Consider the following 23,774-nt stretch of genomic DNA (forward strand, 5'->3'; position numbering starts at 1 on the left):
CACAATTATAAACCGTTACACCTTAAAAGAGTTCTGAATAAATTTACATGTTCCTTGCCATTAATACAATTCATATTATACATAAGTCTGGTTCATCAATAGTTGAAAACCTAGCCTATTGGTAGCTCCTACCTCAACTACGACGGCATCAACGCTTCCAGAAGACTGCGGAATGTTTTCTAACCGCTTGCGAATCGGGAGCTTGGTCATGTTCATCTTTTCTATCTGTTGTTGTGTGATGAAAGAAGAAAGCAAGGGTAAACAACAAGCCCACCAAAATAATATATATAATGATTAACAATATATGAGCCTTCTCATAGTATCATGAAAGTCTTGGTCAAAAGAAATGAACCAAGTTTGATATCTTAATGCGATGAAGTTATAAAATATTCAGTATATATACATATATACTTTTCATAATCTTGGAAGTCCTTTTCCATGCATAATATACACAGAGTTCCAGTTTATAACTGTATAAAACTATCGTTGCAAGGTGATCTCATATATCTAACCTTGTCTCAACGTTTTTCTGAAAATCTTTGATATGCATAAGGTAATCATTTACTAGATATAAGTTTAAAAGATGAAGTTACAAGATACTCCAATATACTTATATCTTTTCCAAATACTACTTGAACTACCACCGTTCAAGTTATAATGAGCTTTCAACAGTTCATCACATAGATGAGACTACAAGACAAGATTTGAATAGATTAATCTATGAATATCATTATAAATAATGAAGTTACGAGATACTTCATTAAGTCCCGATATATATATACACCTATATATGTACATTCTTTATACAGTTCCTGAAAACCTCTGTCATGTAAAGTATGAACAGAGTTTGTAACATCCAATAAATTTTTGGAAGGAAAAAGAATTGTGGCATAAACCCGATATCTTGTTGATCAGGCAAAGATACCAATAAGTAACCTTTTCTACTAGTAGATGGACGAATTCCCCACTGGTCATCACCCTGGTCGCAATAGGACCTTATGCTGGACTGCCACTCAGCCACTTACGCATTTGATGGACTCCCACTGAGCCACTTACACTTTCATGGACGCCCACTGAGCCCATGTTGCTTATGCCGACTCAATAGATGGACTTACTTCCCGAACGTTGGGTAAGTAATCAATTCATTTATCAAAATAACAACCTCATTGCGAATGTAAAATACACCACAGAGCCGGATCCCTCTGGTTTTGAGCGAGTATTTAAATCCCCTTTAAAAAGGAAAATCTTAAATATATAAAAATAAGTTTTGGGATCCGCTCTAACTTTTAAAAATCATTTTAAAGACTAGAAAACACTTTAAAGAGTGTTTGGAGTAATGCTGATTTAATGGAATAAATCAGTCCCGATATATTAGAAAATATCTGAATATTATTATTTAAATAATATTCCCTTAAAGAATAATCTTTATACAAATAATTGAAGTAGAAGTTGTAAAACTTATACTTGAAATGAGTATTAAATAACCAAAGATATACTTATACGGAAGTACTATCTTTATTTGAATAATCAAAGATAAGTTTGATTATCGACACCTTATTCTTTAATAAAATAAAGAATATATTTCAGTAAATAATCGGAGTTATAGGTCCTCAAATGGATATTCAAATAATATATATTAAATAATATAAACTGAGTCATAAGTTTCCGAATGAATATTCAAAATAATATTCATTAAATAAAATAAAAGGAGTCATAAGCCCTCGAATGAATATTCGAATAATATTCAATAAAAAAAGGAGTCATAAGCCCCCGAATGAATATTCAAAATAATATTCATTAAATAAAATAAAAGGAGTCATAAGCCCCCGAATGAATATTCAAAATAATATTCATTAAATAAAATTAAACGAGTCATAAGCCCCCGAATGAATATTCGAAATAATATTCATTAAATAATATAAAGTTATCGAATAAACCTTATTCGATTAATAGTTTTGAAAACTACATCAATATATATATATATATAAATATATATATATAATATACTCGGGAACATCTACTCCCGGTTTTAGAAAATGTTCACCTTTGGGTCCCCTATCCTAAGGGTATACGCAACTACTACTTATCTCTAGCATATGTATTATGCAACTTATAAGCATTGAAATCAACAGATAGATAACCAGATTACGAAACATACATGCATATATATACTATCTCAGCATGCTTCAATATATCGCAAAATTTGCTAATTAACCAACATGCACTTATCACAAGATAATGCATATACATATATACATCACAACAACAGTATAACGGGTAGAAAACTTGCCTGAGTGACTGGGGGTAATAAAATGCCTGGGACGAGTCTGGCAACCTATAAACAACATATAAGTCGCAATTAAACCAAAGTCGCTTATGAATCTATACTGTAACCACTCTAGACTCTAATGCTCGCTTTGCGCTTAACGCTTCACTTAAGTCGCTCGAGTACCCTCGGCTCCACCATTTTTAATAAATTAACCATTAAGAGTTATAAGGCGATTCTTTCGTGAGTGCCTTACCAACTGCCTATTACACTTTACATAAATGTTTCATACTCCAATTAGTCATTTAGGGTCTTTAACCAATGTTTCAAAGTAAGGCGAGGGGTAATGGTTCGTTCGCGAAACGCCGTTACTTAAAACGGTCGTTTCTCCTAAACCGTACTTTGGAATCAAACGAACCACATATCAAAACGAAGCTCATAACATGAACTATCTAAATATGGCAATGGTTAATACCTAGCAGGGAGTTCTCGGGTCCTAATGTTATGAACAAAAGCAGTCTAAAGTAAATCGGACATTACGACGGCTATGTTTACGTGATTTCCCAATTTTATACCATCTCAAATCGACCACCAATCAATCCCAATTCATTCATACAACCAACATCCCTCCAAAACACACTACAACAGTCCCAACACCTCAAGTTCTTCCAATTTATGTTATTCTCATCATGAATTTAAACTATACTTAATTCCTTTAACAAATCAACAAGATTCAACATTCATTTCACTACCACTCCAACCCAAACTCTAAACAAACAAGCTTCATGCTTTACATATACTATATCAATCATAACCATTCTTAAATACTCAAAACTAAAGCTAGGGTTTGGATTTTATACCTTCTTGAAGCTTCTTAACACAACACAAGAGCTTTGAATGCCTAAAGAACCTTGATCATTGCTTGTATAACCTTAAACTTTCATAAAATTCAAGAAAACAAAAGTTATTTTTTTGAAAGTTACTATTCACCATCTTCTTCCTTGAATTATTGGAAGAGATTGTGAAGTAATTTGAAGCTTAAACTCATGGGATAGCTATATCTATGCATAAGGAGTACTAGATAGTTAACTTACCAATTAAGGAAGCTTGGAACTTGAATTTTGAAATTCTTCTTCTTGAAAATGGGGAAAAGTCGAGAGCAAGCTTGGAAGAAAGAGAGATTTTTGTGTTTGTGATTTGTTTAGCTTAGCTTGGTTGGTTTTGTTTTGATTTTTGGTTAATTACCTTATTAACCTTATATTTGTGTGGTTATAAACCAACCACACCTCCTCCTTCCCTATGTCATGCTTGCATCACCTTATTGTGTCATCATCTCTTACTTGCCCTCTCCTTATTGGTTGGATGACCTCATCATCCCTAACCTCCTTGATTAACTTCCTAATTGTTTGCCTAATGACCGCTGATCTGTTATACGGTTCGCTTAACTTTCGTTTTCGTTTATCGTTTGAGGGATCATACCCGGGATCTTATTACTGGGGTTTCCTTAACCTTTCTCAATACATTATAATCCTTTTATGATCCTCTCTTAAAATCCTTTAATTTAAATCCTTTTTATCCTGTTACCTTATACTCAATTCTTTCCGTATCTAGTGGATTTCCGGGAAAAATCAAAGTGTTCGGAATTGGATTCTGACGATCTTTACATACACTTATATACCATATAGAGTACTAATAAAATCTCAGAATATCAATCAAAGAACCCCTACATAGTGTGGCAAGAAAAGTTTCTTTATTCAGCATAATCAGCAAAACACTATTCATAAGGGTTACAAGAAAGTTCAAAACTTTGGGGTTATTACAATCTGGCAACAATTGGTGCAATCTGCTTCTGAATTTGCTGATGAGTTGTTAGCCTTGAAGCAATCAAAGATTCTTTGATATGATTGATTTGAGAAATAGTTTCTTCTTGAGCTGTATACAGAGATCTGACTATCAGAGAAGATGCTTTCAGATGATTCAGCATGTCAGGATTTTGAATTTCCTGTTCAGCTATTTTCAGATGTTCAACAACATTGGTTCTGGAAATAGGATATGCAGCATCTTTCCATTTATCATTCCAGATGTCATCAAAAATAATCTTGCTTCTTTTTAGCATCTAACTCCTTCAGCTTCTGTTGCCTTACATGTGTAGGCATATCTTCAGGGAATAATAGATATTCTTAAGGATCTATAAAAGCATTTAAAACATCAGCTTCTTCACCACTATTAGATTCTTCATTTGCAACTGGATCTTGAACTATCTGCTGAACTTCATCTTCAGCTTCAGCATGTAGTATAGAATCATAAATTGGTGTTGTATGTGATCCAGCAGCTTCCATACCATCAGCATTTAGCTCCTCATCTTCAAGAATTGTAGATAAATGAACTGGAGCTTCAGGATGTACTTCCAGAGCACCAGTACCTGTGGAGTGTGTTAGGACGAAAACATGCTATATTATTCACGCAAGAATACGCGATCGCAAGTTATATAGAATTAATTCTAGTTCGTTCCCAGAGAGAATGGTTTAGGTTAATTTCAATTGAAGCACTTATGCAATGATGGTATGGTTATTATTCAATGTTAAGATGATAATGAGTTGAAATTATTTATAACTAATATTATTAAGTAACATGCAATTAACTAAGAGATTAAAAGGTTGATTTACTTATATAACACAAACATGGGATTCTAACTTCATTACTACTTCATTCAATACCCTTTTTGTTCTTAACATTAACATCCAATGGTGATGACACTAATCAGATAACACGAAACTAGTAAGCGCCAACTTTCATTGTATGAATACCCTACTACAAGACATCCACAAAAGAGATAAAAGCTGAATAGACACCAATTATATTGAGACCCTATATGTCTATAGAATTTGACAACATAACATTTTAATGAACAAGTTATCTATCATTATTACATAAGTCAAGTAAGATGGTTAAAATTACTTATGAATCATGTATATCATGTACATGAACCTATGCTAGCATGGCAAGTTCTAAACCCATATATTTACTTTCGCTTCAATAGAGATTAACACACTATCTTATAAGTTCGTGACGCTCATAAGATGAATAAGCACAACCAATACTAGGATATCATACAATCACCACACACTAAGGTATCAAAACATATTAACTATTGAAATCCATAAGTAAATCCGCTAGAACCCCACGATAACGATTAGCCCATAACCGAACTCATCATCACCGTGAGTTCCGATGAAAGCATGGTACAATAAACTAAGTATTTATAAAACTGAATAATTAATAAAAGTACGTTAAATGAGAGTACAGGTTCAACAAACAAGAAAACTAGCATCCAAGATTACAACTTAAAACAAAGAATCATAAGAATAAACTAGATCCTCTTCACCTTGGTTGTATTTGTGCTCTTAGGTCTTCTCGATATCTTCTCCTTAAGCTCTCTTCGGAAAAACGTCTTTAAGTTGTCTTTATATAGCAGCTCAATCAGAAAAGAAGTCCAGAAAATCTCTCTTGTACTTGAAACAGGATTCTCAGCTTTCGAACTGGCGCGACCGCGCGCTTCATCAGCACGGGTGCGTTGTCTTTCTGTTTCTCTAGCGCGGGCGCGCGCAAGCACTACGCGGGCGCGGTGACATTCTGGAAAAAGTTCTAATTTTTATTTTCTTGAATGGTTTGAGATGGCCACGAGTCTTTATCCTAGACACATTCCTAACACCAATTTAGCACCATAGCAATGCTAAATCTCCTTGATCCCTTAATTATGCATGAAATGTAAAAACACTACAAAAACACATCAAAAACACAAATAACTCATGTACAAAACATCAATTCAAGCCTTTATAGGATGTTCTAAGTGGACATAAATGCCACTTAACACACCCCCAAACTTGAACCGATGTTTGTCCTCAAGCATAAACAGACTCAAAGAACAAGAAATAAAAATGCATGAATGCAACTACATGAATGTGAGGAGCCCCTCATAATAACTAAACCCAGATGAGCAACATCTCAACAAATTCAGTTATTCGCACAAAGATCAACCAAATCCCACAAATCAACTTACAAGCCAGAAACGTGCGTGTGTGCAGGTGCTTAAAAGATATACTCTCGCAACTAGATCAATAATCATGACTCATTACTCATCAAGGTAATCACAAGGTTATAAATTGAATAAACGCTAAACTCAAAATGACTGATAACACTTCAATTCTTATATCGAAATTATTACATGCATTCATGCTTTTATTTACAATAGAAAAACAATCACAAATATGCTTATTTGATCGTGCAATGAGTGAGGTCCACAAAAGACTTATGCAATAATGCCCATGTAGCGAGTGTTAGGTTAGCAGATCCCAGACTATAAAAGCCTTAGGTCACTAGGCACAAAGTCCCCTAAGAACTTAATAACTCGAGTATTAAAGAGCCCACTCATGATCAATTATGCATAAACACAATTTTTTTTATATTTATTTTTTACATGATTTCTGAACGAGTGTGTTTCGCTCTATCTCACTCAACCCTAGACTACTCATATAAATATGAGCCGGCTACTAGCCATTTGACACCTAGCTATAATAACTTGCAATGAAATCCAATTTTTTTTCCTCCAATTTTTAAATATCCATGTTATATTGCCATTAAGAGAATATCCTAAATTCTAAATATAAACAAGCAATTAAACCTCGACAAACAAATAAACCATGATCATGATCTAGCACTCAAGCAACCTATAAGACTTAGTGAAATTTTTATTGCTTATAGCATGCAAATCAACTCGATAGGACTTAATCATCACTACACACGACATCATTACACTAGCATCAATATCACAAATTAATCGGAAAAACAAACTTAAGGGATCATGTTATAATGTATATGCAACTATATGCAACATACTAACATTCAAAATAAAAAAAACTACATAAAAAATATGCAACTATATGAACTAAACTATTATAAATATGCAAACTATATGGACTCACACAAACATATTCCTTAACTACCACCCCAAAACTTAAAATATTCACTATCCTCAGTGAAGGTAATAGTAAGGAATCAGGCATACCTAGTCGAAACCAGGATCATCACCCTCAATGGGTGGAGTGTCAGGAGTGTTAGGAGGCGGGTACACAGAGTCCTCACCGAAAACTGACCACTGGATATCAACTCCTATAGCTCTGAATGCAGTCCCCAACTGGGTGAGATCATGTGCAAACCTACTATGGATGTCATGCATGGCATCCATCATCCTTATCAAGCGCATATACTGCGCTGAACCCAAACCAACACTGCTCTCATCATCCTGCTGCTGCTGCGACTGTGAAGGACTGGCCTCGCCCAACTGAGTTCTTCATGCTGCTCTGCTCTCCTGAGTCATCCCACCAACATATTTTTGAGGTGCTGGCCGTCCACCTGGAAAGTGATCATATGAGTAACCGAGCCCCTTCGGATCAGGCTTCCCTCCGTACCAATCCTGCATCACGGCTATCGTCAAACTGTCAATCGGGGCACTAGGCATCTGCAGCTGCTCGTGTGCTGGCCAATGAACTCCAACCGCCACACACAACTTCGTCACAATAGACACATAAAGTATAGAACCCGTAGTACTCCCTCGCAGGAAACCTTAAAATACCCTGATAAATCACAGACCCAAGTCCACATAATCACCCTGCAGAATACCCCACAACAACTTTTCCCGGTCCATCGTAACATCATGCACATGTGATGAAGGCATAATGGTAGCGCAAATAAAAGAGTTCCATGCACGGGCATACCTGTTTATACCACGAGGCAGGGAAAATGGAATACTCATTCGTGCCCCTCTTAAACTTCCAATGAGTCTCAGGAACACACAACGTAACAATAATCAAATCCAAGTTAAATCCTCGCCGGTCTTCGTCACCCAATCATCCTGACCCGGTTGTCTCTCGGGCTGATTTATCACCTAACGAATAGCCTCAACACTGTAATCCACAATCAACCCCCTCACCACAGTAAAACCATTCTTATACGCCTTCACATTCGTGTAAAACTCGCAAACCACACTCATAGGTATAATAGCGGGTGTCTCACAAAAAGCGACCTAACCCACCTCCAGAATCATCTCAAGCAACTTCCCATCCCTCCCCGATGGCAGAAATCCTCTCTCCTTGGCTATCGGCTTCGACAGCAATCTCGTATACTCCGCTTCAGCCTCAGGAGTAGAAAACCTAGGCCTCACACCGCCTACACTCAAAGAATTGGCGGTGATGCTGCTAACTTGGGTCCGTTGTCTCTTAGGTGCCATTAAATCGAATGAATTTGAGAGAAAAGATGTAAGCAAGAGAGATTTAGATTTTTGAGAATTGAAAAAGTGATGGAGAAGATTGTGTATAAGTGTGTGTATATATAGGAATATAATTAGGTTTAGAATAGAAGTAGGAATTGATTATAGGAATAATGGGAGTAATGGGTTGTTTGAAACATATTTGAAGAGGGAAATATGGAAGGTGGGAGAGGTAAATTCAGATGTAATTGATTTTGTGTTTGAAATTTCAATTTTTCTATTTTTTTCCAGCAGGGAGCCAGCGCGGCCGCCCCGCTTGGTAGCGCGGGCGCGCCGTGCTACTAGAATTCCAGAGCGGCCGCCCTGCATCCAAGCGCGGGCGCGCCGTGCTATTGTAGTTGGCACTAATTTTTTTCTTTTTTTCTAATTTTTTTGTAGTTTTCTCCTTATTTTCTTCTTCCTCTATCTACTAATGTTCACCAAACTTGGGTTGCCTCCCAAGAAGCCCTTGGTTTACGTGACTAGCTTGATGTAGAATTCCCGAGAACAAGTGGAAAATAAAATAGCACTAACCACCTCATAGTTTGTCGTATCTCCATAGTAATACTTCAACTGCTATCCATTCACCTTGAAAGCTTGGCCTGGATCATTCTCAAAAATCTCTATCGCTCCATGTGGAAACACAGTTTTGATAACAAACGGCCCTGACCACCTAGACTTCAATTTTCCAGGAAAAAGACGGAGAAGAGAGTTCAACAAAAGAACTTGTTTCCCCGACACAAATGATTTGAGCACTAGACCTCTATCATGCCATCTCTTAACTTTCTCCTTATACATTTTGTTGTTCTCATACGCTTGAAGCCGAAAATATCCTTTTCTTTCCAGCTGCATCCATATTAAGGTTCAACTTCTTCAAACCCTAATATGCTTTATGCTTGAGCTCCACGGGCAAATGACATCCTTTTCCATAAACCAACTAAAATGGTGACATGCCTAACAGAGTCTTGTTTGTTGTCCGATACACCCAAACAGCTTCATCCAGTTTCAAAGACCAATCCTTCTTTGATGGACACACAACTTTCTCTAAAATACGCTTGATCTCTCTTTTAGATACCTCAGCTTGACCATTAGTCTGAGGATGGTAGGCTGTAGCAATGCGATGATTCACATTATATCGCTGCATCATAACAGTGAACTTGTGATTACAGAAATGCGATCCCTCGTCACTGATTATGACTCTTGGAGTCCCAAATCTTCTGAATATCTGCTTGTGAAGAAAATTAAGCACTACCTTTGTATCATTTGTTGGCAAAGCCTTGACTTCAACCTATTTCGAGACATAATCAACCGCCAACAAGATATACTGATTATTGCAAGATGAGACAAGTGGCCCCATGAAGTCAATTCCCCAAACATCGAAGAACTCAACCTTGAGAAGCATATTAAGAGGAATCTCATCCCTCTTGGACATATTACCAACACGCTGGCATCGATCACACTCCAAAATAAACTGATGCGCATCCTTAAATAATGTAGGCCAGAAAAATCCCGCTTGATGGATACGAGCTGTTGTCTTTTCTCCACCATAATGGCCTCCATAAACAGTCGAATGACAATATCGCAAGATACCCTCCGTCTCGCTGCACGGAATACATCTCCTGATGTTTTGGTCAGCTCCTTGCCTAAACAGGAATGGCTCATCCCACATGTACCACTTCACCTCATGAACAAACTTCTTCCTTTAAGCAGAAGACAAATCTGGAGGCATAATATTGCTCATAAGGTAGTTCACAATGTCTGTGAACCACAGTTCTTCCTCTTGCACCCCAAAAGCTGCTCATCGGGAAAAGACTCATTTATCAATGTTTTATCCTGTGAAGTTGCACTCGGATCTTCTAACCGTGAGAGATGATCAGCCACTTGATTCTCAGTACCTTTCCTGTCCTTGATCTTTAACTGAAATTCCTGAAGTAAAAGAACCCATCGAATCAATCTAGGCTTCGAGTCCTTCTTCGAGATGAGATAGCGAATCGCAGCATGATCAGTGAAAATTGTCACCTTCGTCCCAAGAAAATAAAATGAAACATCTCAAAACCATAGCCAATAGCTCCTTCTCAGTAGTAGTATAGTTCAGTTGAGCACTATTGAGGGTCTTACTAGCATAGTAGACCACATGAAATATATAGTTCTTTTTTTGCCCAAGAACTGCACCAACTGTATAGTCATTTGCATCACAAATTCTTTAAGCTCTCAAAAGCCGCTAGACACTCGTCATCAATCTTGAAAGGAACATCTTTTTCTAACAAATTGCACAATTGTTTAGAGATTTTAGAGAAGTCCTTGATGAAACGCCGATAGAAACCCGCATGACCAAGAAAGCGGCGGACTCTCTTAACAGAAATTGGTGGATGAAGATTTTCAATGACCCCCACCTTGGCTTTGTCCTCCTCGAGACCTTTACCAGAGATCTTGTGCCCAAGAATGATGCCCTATTGCACCATAAAATGACATTTCCCCCAATTGAGAACCAGATTGGTCTCAACACACCTTTTAAGAACAGCGCCGAGATTTTGCAAGCACTCGTCAAAAGAATTACCGAACATAGAGAAATTGTCCTTAAACACCTCCACATTCTGACCAATCATGTCATAGAAGATAGCCATCATGCATCTCTAAAATGTGGCAGGTGCACCACACAAACTAAAAGAAACTCTTCTGAAGGAAAAAGTCCCAAACGGACATGTGAAGGTAGTCTTTTCCTGATCTTCTAGAGCAATGAAAATGTGATTATAGCCCGAATAGTCATCCAGAAGAAAATAGTACTCATGTAATAACCCCAAAATTTTCAACTTTTTGTAACCCTTGTGAATAGTGTTTTAGCTGAATGAAGAAACTTTTCACGCCCCACTATGTAGGGGTTCTGTTATGGATATTCTGGGATATTATTAGTACTCTATGAAGTATTTAAGTGTATGTAAAGATCGTCAGAATCCAATTCCGAACACTTTGATTTTTCCCGGAAATCCACAAGATACGGAGAGAATTGAGTATAAGGTAACAGGATAAAAAGGATTTAAATTAAAGGATTATAGGAGAGGATCATAAAAGGAATATAATATATTGAGAAAGGTTAAGGGAACCTAAGTAATAAGATCCCGGGTATGATCCCTCAAACGATAAACGAGAACGAAAGATAAGCGAACCGTAAAACAAATAAGTGACCAAGAGACAAGCTTGTACAAGAAGCCAGGGATTGTGACATCATCAAACCACAAGGTGTGGACAAGTGGGAGCATTATGACATGTGCAAGGTGACACAAGCATGACTTGGGAAGGAAGGAGGTGTGGTGGCTTTTTAACCACACAAATTCAAGGGCAACAAGGTAATTAACTAAATCAAACACAAAAACAAGCCAACCAAGCCAAGCAAAATCATTTTCATCAAAATCAAAAAGAAACCAAGGCATGGTTCATCATGCTCTCGGCTTTTTACTATTGCAAATGGGCAAGAATTCAAAAATTCAAGATCCAAGCTTCCTAAATTGGTGAGTTAATTCCCTAATCATCTTCATGCTTAGTTAGGGCTATATCATGAGTTTAAGCCATCAATTCCTTCTCCATCTTCTTCATTTAATCAAAGAAGAAGACTATGAATAGTGTTTTCAAGTTTTTAACTTGAAGTTTTTCTTGTTTTCCTTGAAGATCCAAGCATTCCTAAGACTTCTCAAAGCTTCTTAAGGCTTCCTAGCTCCTCCCACCACTTCAAGGAAGGTATACCATCTCCAAACCCTAGATTCCTATATATTATAAGATGATTTTGATTAGTAGGATGATATTGTAGCTTGTTGTTGTGATTAGAGTTTGGGATTTGAAATGGTAGTGAAATGGAATGGTAAATGTTGAGGTTTTGATGAAAAGAACTTAAGTATGATTAAAGTTAAGCTTAGGCATAAGTATGAATGATTAAATTGAATTGGTTGGGGTTGTTATGATGTGATGAGGTTGGATGTTGGTTGTATGTTGGATTTGAGGTTGATTTGGAATGGGTTTGAATGGTTTAAAATATTGGAAATCGCGTAAACATAGCCGTCGTAACGTCCGATTTTCTTTGGACTGTTTTTGTGCATAGCATTAGGACCCGAGAACCCCCTGCTAGATTATGACCACTGCCATGTTTAGATAGCTCATGTTACGAGCTTCGTTTTGATATGTAGTTCGTTCGATTCCGATGCACGGTTTAGGAGAAACGACCGTTTCAAGTAACGGCGTTTCGCGAACGAAACTTTTCCCCTCGCCTTACTTTGAAACATAGGTTAAAGACCAAAAAGGGTTAATTAATGTATGAAACACTTATGGTAAGTGTGTTAGGCAGTTGGTAAGACACTCGCGAAGGAATCGCCTTAAAACTCGTAAAGGATTAAATTATTAAAAATGGTGGAGCCGAGGGTACCCGGGTGACTTAAGCAAATCAGTAAGCGCAGAATAAGCGCTAGAGTCTAAGTTAGTTAAAGTATAGATTTACAAGTGACTTTGGTTTAATTCCAACTTACTTGTTGTTTATAGGTTACCAAACTCGTCCCGAGCCTTTTATCACCCCAAGTCGCCCAGGCAAGTTTTTCTACCCGTTATAACTGTTGTTGTGATGAGTATATGTATTTGCATTATCTTGCGATAGATGCATGTTGGTTAATTAGCAAATGTTGCAATATATTGAAGCATGCTGCTATGGTATATATATATGCATGCCTGTTTCACATTCTTTCAATACATATCTGTTGATTCAGTTGATAATACCTATGTTAGAGGATAGCGGTAATTTGCATATACCCTTAGTACAGGGACCCAAAGGTGAAAATATTTTCTAAAACCGGGAGTCGAGGATCCCGAGTAGATTTTGTATATATGGATATAAATATATATATATATACTTATATATATATATGGTCATAGTTTTCAAAACTATTAATCGAATAAGGTTTATTCGATAACTTTAACTTTATTTTATTATTGAATATTATTTCGAATATTATTCGAAGGCGTATGACTCCTTTTATTTTATTAAATGAATATTATTTTGAATATTCATTCGAGGACTTATGACTCCTTTTATTTTATTATCTGAATATTATTTGAATATTCATTCGAGGGCTTATGACTCAGTTTATATTATTTAATGAATATTATTTGAATATTCATTTGAGGATCTATGACTCCGATTATTTGCTGAGATATATTCTTTATTTTTTTAAGGAATAAGGTGTCAATAATCAAACTTATTTTCGATTATTCAAATAAAGATAGTACTTTCATATAAGTATATCTTTGGTTATTTAATACTCGTTTCAAGTATAAGTTTTAATACTTCTACTTCAATTATTTTTATAAAGATTATTCTTTATGGAAATATTATTTAAATAATAATATTCAGTCATTTTCTAAATATACTGGGGACTGATTTACTTCATTAAATCAGCATTACTCCAAACACTCTTTAAAGTATTTTCGAGTCTTCAAAATGATTTTTAAAAGTTAGAGCGGATCCCAAAACTCATTTTTATATTTAAGATCTTCCTTTTTAAGGGGATTTAAATACTCGCTCAAAACCTGAGGGATCCGGCTCTGTGGTGTATTTTATATTCGCAACACGGTTGCAGTTTTGGTAAATGAATTGATTACTTACCCAACGTTCGGGAAGTAAGTCCATCTATTGAGTCGGCATAAGCAACATGGGCTCAGTGGGCGTCCATGATAGTGTAAGTGGCTCAGTGGGAGTCCATCAAATGCATAAGTGGCTGAGTGGCAGTCCAGCATAAGGTCCTATTACGACCAGGGTGATGACCAGTGGGGAATTCGTCCATCTACTAGTAGAAAAGGTTACTTATGGGTATCTTTGCCTGATCAGCAAGATATCTGGTTTATGCCAAATTCTTTTCCTTTCCAAAATTTATTGGATATTGCAATTCTGTTCATACTTTACATGACAGAGGTTTTCAGGAAATGTATAAAGAAGATGTATATGTGGATATATATATATATATATATATATATATATATCAGAACTAAATGAAGTATATCATAACTTCATTTCCTTTAATAATATTTCAAAGATTGAATCTATTCAAATCTTGTCTTGTAGTCTCATCTATGTGATGAACTTTTGAAACTGATTATAAGTTGAACGGCGGTAGTTCAAGTAGTATTGGGAAAGATATAAGTATATTGGGGTATTTGGTAACCTCATCTTTTAAACTTATATCTAATTAATAAGTGTCTTATGAATGACAAAGATTTTCAGAAAAACGTTGAGACAAGGTTAGATATATGAGATCACCTTGCAACGATATTTTTTTATACAGTTATACACTGGGACTTTGTGTATATTATGCATGGAAGAGGACTTCCAATATTTTGAAAAGTATATATGTATATATACTGAATATTTTGCGACTTCATCGCATTAAGATATCAAACTTGGTTCATTTCTTTTGACCAAGACTTTCATGAGTATTATGAGTAGGCTCATATACTATTAATCATTATACATATTATTTTGGTGGGCTTGCTGCTCACCCTTGCTTTCTTCTTTCATCACACAACAACAGATAGAAAAGATGAACAGAACCAAGCTCCCGATTTGCAAGCGATTAGGAGACGTTCCGCAGTTTTCTAGAAGCATTGATGCCGCCGTAGCTGAGGTAGGAACTACCAATAGGCTAGGCTTTCAACTTTTGATGTACCAGATTTATTTATATTTATGAATTGTAATAATGGCAAAGAAATGTAAATTTATTCAGAAAACCTTTTAAGGTGTATTGGCAGATAATTGTGGAATAAAATGACTTGTGGTTATTTTTGGATGTTCATCTTTGAGACTATAACGTGTGGTGTGTGTGTTTATTGTGGGGTCACAGTACAGAGTAGTTGAGTAATTATTAAGATTGGGTGTTATTAAGGGAAATGGAACTCGTGACGACCCGGATCCCCGACCCCGGATCTGGGGGTGTTACAACTCATGCCCAGCCAACCTGTCAAGTATCTGATCAATAAAAGAAAGAGGGAAGTGTTCCTTCATTGTGGCTTTGTTCAGCTTCCTGTAATCCATGCAAACTCTCCACCCCGTAACTGTTCGAGTAGAAATGAGCTCATTCTTCTCATTAGCAACAACTGTGATGCCTCATTTCTTCGGCACACACTGAACTGGACTCACCCACGAACTATCAGAAATGGAAAAAATGATCCCTGCATCTAGCCACTTAAGAATTTCCTTCTTCACAACCTCATTCATTATTAGATTTAGCCTTCTCTATTGCTCAACAGTAGGCTTTTTACCTTCCTCTAGTAGAATATTATGCATGCAATAAGAAGGGTTGATTCCCTTGATATCTGCTATAGTCCACCCAATTGCTGATTTGAACTCTCTCACAATTCTCAAGAGCTTTTCCTGATCACTACCTCAAAGGTCCGATGCAATAATAACAGGAAAAGTAGATGCATCACCTAAAAAACATACCTTAAGTGTTCAGGAAATGATTTAAACTCGAGTGTAGGAGCTTCCTCAATAGATGGCTTGAGACACTTTGGAGATTTGTTCAGCTCCTCAATCCAAGAAATTCAAAAGGCATATCCAGCCTTCGCTTCTAAGGAGAAGCATTCAAATACTGCAACTGCTCATCACCTTCATCATCTTCTCTATATGAATTCCCCAACAAGGCCTTCTCTAAGGCATCAGACCTTAGCATTTGATCAAGTTCTGAAGTAACCACAGAATCGACCCACTCCACTTTTAAGCACTCCTCATTATCGGTAGGAAATTTTATAACATTGAACACATTAAAAGTCACATCCTGATCCAGTACTCACATAGTGAGCTCCCCCTTCTGCACATCAATCAAGGTTCAGCCAGTAGCCAAGAATGGTCTTCCCAAGATTATGGGAATCTTCTTATCCTCCTCGAAATCAAGAATTAAAAAATCAGTAGGAAAGATGAGTTTGTCCCCCTTGACCAAGACATCCTCCACAATGCCTCGTGGATATGTAATAGAGCGATCGGCCAAATGCAAGGACATATAAGTAGGCTTTGAATCAGGTAAATCCAACTTCTTGAAGATAGACAAAGGCATCAAATTGATGCTAGCTCCCAAGCCACACAAGCATTTATCGAATGACACTTTTCCGATGGTGCAGGGAACAGTGAAGCTTCCAGGATCTTTAAGCTTCGGAGGTAACTTTTGTTGCATCACAACACTGCATTCCTCTGTGAGAGCAACGGTCTCTATTTCAACGAGCTTCACTTTTTGAGAGAGAATATCTTTCATAAACTTTGTATAGCTAGGTATCTTCTCAAGAGCTTCAACGAAAGGTATGTTGATATGAAGTTTCTTGAACACCTCCAGAAACTTCGCAAACTTCTTATCCAACTTTTGCTTCTACAACCTCTTAGGAAAAGGAGTTGGAGGATAGACCTGTTTTCCCCTGTATTACCCTCAGGAGGAGTGTTGACAATAGTTATCTTCCTTGGTTCCACTTCTGCTTCCTTCTGCACTTCTTCTTCAGCCACAACTTCAACTTCTGGAACTGGAGATTTTTCAGGATTTGCAACCTTCCCAGACCTCAATGTGATTGCCTTGACCTACTCTTTAACTTCCCTCTTGCATGGCACTTCAGTGTAACTAAGGAGTGTACCAGGTTGTTGATTCAGCAAGACACTGGCAATTTTCCCAATTTAATTCTCCAAGGTCTTAATAGAAACCGCTTGGCTCTTGCACATGAGCCTCAACTCCTCTAATTCAGATTTTTCATTAGATTGTTATAGTTGGAGTTATTTTCTTAGTGCGTATTACGGTTTCTGAAAACCAGGAGGGTTGTATTTCTTAGTTGCATACTGCTGATAAGGCTGTTGCACTGCATTCTGAGTGTTGCTCCAGCTGAAGTTATGATGATTGCGGTTGTTGGGATGATAGATGGCTGAAGATGGTTGATGCGACCTCTGAAAGATGCTCACGAACTGAGCTGATTCACTAGAAATAGCACACTGCTCCGTCTCATGCGCACCAGTACAAAGCTCACAAACACTAGTGATCTGATTAACTCCAAAATTAGTCAATGAATCCACCTTCATCGCCAAAGCCTGAAGTTGAGCAGCTATAGCAGTAGTTGTATCTACTTCCAGAATTCCTGCTACCTTGCCTTGAAGCATTCTCTGAGTTGGGTTCTGGTATTCATTATCAGCCATCAGTTCAATCAATTCATAAGCTTCATCATAGCTTTTAGCCGATAAGGCTCCTCCTGATGCTGCATCAAGCATGGATCTAGAAGTTGCACCCAACCCATTGTAAAAATAGTTAATGATCATCCAGTCAGGCATCCCATTATGAGGACACTTCCTGAACATCTCCTTGTAGCGATCCAAAGCCTCACACAAAGATTCCCCCGTTTATTGCGCAAATTGAGTAAGAGCATTCCTGATTGCAGTAGTCTTCGCCAAAGGGAAGAATTTAGTGAGAAACTTCTGAGCCAAATCTTCCCAAGTAGTAATAGAGCCTGGTGGTAGAGAATGCAACCAACACTTAGCCTTATCCCTCATAGAGAATGAGAAAAGCCTCGGCTTTATAGCATCTTCAGTAACTCCATTGAACTTGAAAGTGTCGTAGATCTCGATGAAATCCCTGATGTGCATGTTAGGATCTTCTATAGGAGAACCCCCAAACTGAACTGAATTATGTATCATCTGAATAGTGCTCGATTTGATTTCAAAGGTGTTAGTCGTGATGGCTGTCCTGAAATGTTAGAATGAATATCATTGATCTTCGGCTTAAAATAGTCCATTAAAGCCTTAGGATTCGCTGCTTGATCACCCATTATGACTAGAGCTTCTTCTTCAACTTTCTCCTCAACAAAAGCTTCTTCAACCTTCTCTTCAACAAGAACTTCTTTAACTACTTCCTCCGCTTTATCCAGTGTTCTCTTGCGAGATCGAGAACACGTTAGCATACACGCTCTCTAGAGTACCTGAAATACAACAAGTACCCAAGTAAGTAATAATATCCATTTCAGTGAACTTTAACTACCACTGATGACAAGCACATAAACTAAAAATTAACACCGAGTCCCCAACAGCGGCGCCAAAAACTTGTTAGGACGAAAATATGCGCTAATATTCACGCATGTATACGCGATCGCAAGTAATATAGAATTAATTCTAGTTCATTCCCACAAAGACTAGTTTAGGTTAATTTTAATCAATGCAGTTATGCAACGATGGTATGGTTATTATTCAATGCTAGATGATAACGAGTTGAAATTGTTTATAACTAAGAATAATAACTAACATGCAATTAACTAAGAGATTAAAAGGTTGATTTACTTATATAACACAACGATGGGGTTCTAACTTCATAACTACTTGATTCAATAGCCTTTTTGTTCTTAACCTTAGCATGCAATGGTGATGACACTAATTAGATAACACGAAACTAGTAAGCGCCAACTTCCATTGTACGAATACCCTACTACCAGACATTCATAAAAGAGATAAAAGCTGAATAAACACCAATTATATTGAGACTCTATATATCTATAGAATTTGACAATATAACGGTTTAATGAACAAGTTATCTATCGTGATTACATAGGGCAAGTAAGATGGTTAAAATTACCTATGAATCATTTATATCATGTACATGAACCTATGCCAGCATGGCAAGTTCTAAACCCTTATATTCACTTTCGCTTCAATAGAAATTAACACGTCATCTTATAAGTTCGCGACACTCATAATATGAATAAGCACAACCAATACTAGGATATCATACAATCACCACACACTAAGGTATCAAAACATATTAACTATTGAAATACATAAGTAAATCCGCCAGAACCCCATGATAATGATTAGCCCATAACCGAACTCATCATCACCGTGGGTTCGGATGAAAGCATGGTATAATAAACTAAGTCTTTAGAAAACTGAACAATTAATCAAAGTATGTTAAATAAGAGTATAGGTTTAACAAACAAGAAAACTAGAATCCAAGATTACAACTTAAAATGAAGAATCACAAGAATAAACTAGATCCTCTTCGCCTTGGTTGTATTTGTGCTCTTAGGTATTCTCGATGTCTTCTCCTTAAACTCTCTTCTGAAAAATCTCTTTAAGTTGTCTTCATATAGCAGCTCAATCAGAAAAGAAGTCCAGAAAATCACTCTTGTACTTGAAACATGATTCTCAGCTTTCGACCCGGCGCAGCCGCGCGCTTTATCAGTGTGGGCGCGCTGTCCTTCTGTTTCTCTGGCGCGGGCCGCGCCAGCACAGCGCGGGCCGCGCCAGCACATCGCGGGCGCACTGACATTCTGGAAAAAGTTCTGATTTTTATTTTCTTGACTGGTTTGAGATGGCTTTCCATGAGCTTTCATCCTACACACATTCCTAACACCAATTTACCATCATAGCAATGCAAAATCTCCTTGATCCCTCAATTATGCCTGAAATGCAACAACACTAAAAAAACACATGAAAAACACAAATAACTCAAGTACAAAACTTCAAGTCAAGCCTTTATAGGACGTTCTAAGTGGACATAAATGCCACTTAACAGAGTGTTGTGGTGAATCTATAGTGGATAGAACTTTATGAATGGACCGTTGTGCTACTATATCTTCAACAACAACATGGAGAATCTCAGGTGATGAAATAGTAGAATAAATGGAATGTTTTTCAAAAAAACATGGATTGCTACAGATGGTGGAATAGTAGATTGAATGGACTACAGGAAAGTATCAGTACTTAAACTTGCAGGGAGATTATCAGCACTTGGTACATCAAAGTTTATCGGAGGGTCAACAGACTATAGTTCATCAACTGTTTCTTGTGTACTCTATGCACCTTGTGAATCTGAAGATTCAACTTCCTTACAGACATTCAGTGGTGGTACTGATAAGATATCAGTAGATGGTGGAGACGGGTGAATTCTGCCTTCAACATCTATAACTAGAGTAATTGCAGAAGGAGTGAAGCCTTCATTGTAACTTTGATGCAATTTTTCTTGTATGGATGGAGAATCATGAGTTGCTGGATGACTTTGACACCCTGGTTCTTGTGTACTCTTCTCCATATTTGCAGTGTTGAACTCCTGAGCAGGCTCTTCTTGAAAAATAGTTATCTGGCTGAATCTTTTAGGATCAAATTGTCTGCAGAAATCTTTGATTTGAGACACTTCTGCATGAATTCTGGAAGTTGCAGCATCATCCCATTCTTGAGATAATTTCTGAGCAAGAGGCTCAATTCTTTTAACATTTGCTACATCATTTTGAGATGCAGGTTCTTGTGGGATTGGATCAGGAGTTGCAGCTGCTCTAACCTTTTGAGATATAGGTTCTTGTGTTCTTGATCCAGGGAAAATCCCTTTCCCTTGTAGCCTCTTGACACACTCTTCAACTTGTTCATGAGATATTTCTCTTGTTCTCTGCTGTATTGCTTTACTGGAGAATCAGACAGTTCCACAAGTACATCAGTAGTTGTCTAGAATTCAGGATTTGGAGAAGATGCACTCCGTGTCTCCTCATAAATTTCCTTTTTAATCTAGAGCAAGTTCTGATTGTAGTATGCTTTGACCAGTCTTTTTTTCTTTGTCCTTGGGCTTGTACCAGCACCAGTAGTTATGCCCTCATTAGTTGGTAGTACAACTGGTCTTGGAGAAGAACCAAATGACAGGTTTGAAAATCTAGAAGATAAGGTAGCATTGTCCTCATCTGAATCCGATTCTAATCCAGCAAGCACAAGTTTCCTTTTGACAAATTCTGAAGGTTTAGAAGAATGATAAACTTTTTTTGCTTTAGCTTTTGACTTAGCTGTAGTAGGATTTGTAGCTCTCTTAGCCAATTCTTTCTTTCTTTTAATAACAGGAGCCTTTTGGGAGACACCTGAGGTGGCTTCTGTTTGTGGTTGTTGTGGTGGTTGAGTTTGTGTTTGGGTTGTTGTGCTGGGGTGAGCTACAGGAGGGTTCCCAATGGTAATTTCCTACAGCTTAGCACTCTGTCTGTTAGGCAAACCATAAGTCTCAGGAAGCCTTGTAATGAGCAAGTTCCTAGCAACCAATGGCAACCTCAAGGGAGCTAAATTCAACCATTTTTCATCTTATGAGATTAAATCAGAGAAAGCCCTCTTTGTTAGCTTAAATACATACATAATTTGATTATTGGAGATAGGGATATCAGGGAAACAGACATTAAAAATCAACTGACAGAATCTAGTATAATACACAATATACCCATCAGCAGATAATCTATCACCTATGAAAGATAAAACTACTCTACCAAATTTATAATTGGTACCATGAATTAGAGAGTACCCTATCTGTTGTGTCATGATGGGCAGAGCATCAAAGTTAGAAGACTTGTTATTGAAGGCCTTTGTGATGTAGTCAAAGAATAAATTCCATTCCTTCCTAAGACCATTCCTTTTTAACTGACCAAGGTTCTTCAAATCCTTGTCATACCCTATAGTTCTTCAAATATTTATCATACCCTATCTCAGTAAAGAATCTCCTACTTTTAGCATCTCCCACAAAGGTAATGTAGGAGTTATGAGTAGGAAACTGTAATGCATACCTTACCGTTTGAGGAGTTACAATCCTTGTTTTATTATCAAATTCAAACACAATATTTGGAAACCCATTAGCTCCTCCATCATCATAGACTTCGATCCTCCACATAGCAAGCACCTGGTCACCATAGATTGTGGGTGGAGCTGTGAGAGCAAACCCAATGTCACTGGATCTAAGAAAGTCCTGAAAAATGTGAAAATCAACATTTACACTGTTGTTATTCAGGATAGCAGAATAGTTGTTAGTCACAAACTTTGCACCACCATAATCAAATGGTTTAGAAGCAACTGGCGAAATCATGGTTAATTTGCAAGAAAAAGTTTTCGTACAGAAATTAGGGTTTTAGAGTTTATGGGTGAGAGAAGATAAAGTAGTAGAGAGAAAAGTAATAGAGATGAGTAAATTGTTAATTGAAATCAAGAATTGATTTCGTATAACACATAACTCCACTAATTTAGAAACAATTCAATTTATTGGGAAACGTGGCAGTATATGATTGATTGTAAAAGTAATCATGTAAACGTGTGTTACTGCATGCACATTTACCGAGAATAAAGTTTTGTATTAACTGGACGTTTTCCATCACGCCATCGCGTAAACAACTGTAATCATGGAAAAATTACCTACTTACAAATAACTTCAACCCTGTAATCAAAATACAGATTAAAACAATATGTGAATAAATTCAAAAATTATCATCATAATATAATAGTCAATCAGAGTTTGACTATTATCAGTATTTAATCAACAACTATCAGGATTTATCAGTCAACATAAGTTTGACCAATATAAGAATTTAACAACTACTGTCAAGATCTATCAGTCAAAACAAGTTTGACCAATATCAGAGCTTATACACATAATCAGAGTTTAACATGCAGCTACCAGCTAGGATTAATATAAATTAATTGCATGCTATCATGGCATCATAATTTAACATAATAATTAGTATCTAGCAAGTACTGATACATAATAATAAGATACCATACTTTAACTATTAGTAGTTATTCCTTAGTTATCAGAGTTTGAGAAATGTCCTGATATCATTCCCAATTCATTCACCAATCTTGTGAAGGTAGCTTCACAGAGAGACTTGGTGAATATGTCTGCTAATTGCTAATCTGTTGGAACAAAGACCAATTTCACTATACCTGCATCCACATGTTCCCTTATGAAATGGTACCTTATGCTGATGTGTTTAGTCATCGAATGTTGTACTGGATTTCCTGTCATTGTAATAGCACTTTGATTATCACAATATATAGGAATAGCATAATAGTCTAACCCATAATCCTATAACTGATTCATCATCCATATAATTTGAGCACAACATCTTCCTGCAATAATATACTCAGCTTCTGCAGTTGATGTGGAAATGGACTTTTTTTCTTGATAAACCAAGAAACCAATCTGCCATCAAGAAATTGGCAGCTTCCAAAAGGGCTTTTCCTGTCTATTTTGCATCCTGCAAAATCAGCATCTAAATATCCGATTAGCTTAAAATTTGAATCTCTAGGATGCCATAATCCAAGATTCATGGTGCCTTTGAGATATTTAAAAATTCTTTTCACAGCTAATAGATGAGGTTCCCTTGGATCAGCTTGGAACTTTGCACATAGATAGGTAGTATACATGATATCTA

The 23,774-nt window shown here is 36.9% G+C and overlaps 1 non-coding gene across 1 annotated transcript; it reads left to right on the forward strand.

Moving 5' to 3' along the window:
- Positions 1–17,893: 17,893 nt before the first annotated feature.
- LOC141715565 (small nucleolar RNA R71) lies at positions 17,894–18,000 on the forward strand. Its single transcript, XR_012572322.1, has one exon. It is a non-coding gene; the product is annotated as a small nucleolar RNA R71 (small nucleolar RNA).
- The last annotated feature ends 5,774 nt before the right edge of the window (positions 18,001–23,774 follow it).

Source organism: Apium graveolens, chromosome 3, assembly GCF_009905375.1.
Source record: "Apium graveolens cultivar Ventura chromosome 3, ASM990537v1, whole genome shotgun sequence".
In the NCBI taxonomy this organism is placed as follows: domain Eukaryota; kingdom Viridiplantae; phylum Streptophyta; class Magnoliopsida; order Apiales; family Apiaceae; genus Apium; species Apium graveolens.